The sequence below is a fragment of the Diadema antillarum genome, unplaced genomic scaffold (assembly GCF_040938485.1).
Source record: "Diadema antillarum isolate AM-2024a unplaced genomic scaffold, OU_Dant_1.0 seq00000054_RagTag, whole genome shotgun sequence".
Taxonomy (NCBI): domain Eukaryota; kingdom Metazoa; phylum Echinodermata; class Echinoidea; order Diadematoida; family Diadematidae; genus Diadema; species Diadema antillarum.
In genome coordinates this window covers 256,530-257,101 of record NW_027271162.1, presented here as the reverse complement: position 1 = coordinate 257,101, position 572 = coordinate 256,530, and the positions used below count along the sequence as shown (strand labels likewise).

General features: G+C 31.1%; 1 non-coding gene across 1 annotated transcript; it reads right to left on the bottom strand.

Moving 5' to 3' along the window:
- Positions 1-271: 271 nt before the first annotated feature.
- Positions 272-344, bottom strand: Trnai-gau (transfer RNA isoleucine (anticodon GAU)). Its single transcript has one exon. It is a non-coding gene; the product is annotated as a tRNA-Ile (tRNA).
- Positions 345-572: the final 228 nt, after the last annotated feature.

Below are 572 nucleotides of genomic sequence, written 5' to 3'. Positions count from 1 at the left end.
TAATTATTAAAAACCTGCTACTGTTTTGTTGTAATCTTTTTTGTTATTATTATCATTATCATTGTTATAATCCTTATCACTATCATTATCATTATCATTATCATTATAAGTTATAACTTAAAAGACCTCAGACCTTGAAATGATAGTCAAGTATCGAATCTTTGATGAGGAGGTTTTCTACTCTCATGTTTCATAAAAAAAAAGAATAAATAGATTAAAATGTGGGTGAGTGAATTAGTCATTTGAGAAGGGAAAAAAAAAATATGTACTCTGGTCTATGTGAGGCTCGAACTCACGACCTTCGCGTTATCAGCACGACGCTCTGCCGACTGAGCTAACAGACCGGAGGACACTCAAAATTAGATTCTACGCAGACAAAAGAATAAATGAAACAAAACCGTGCATGCTGATTATATAGTTATTGACTACCCTGCTTTCATCCGTAAAAAAAAAAAGGAACAAGATATTCGAATATTGTCGTTCATTTGAATATTTGTTTCTTTATTTTTCTTTTCTTTTCATCGTTTAGGATCGAACTTTGGAATTTGTAACTTATTTCTGATATTTCACAA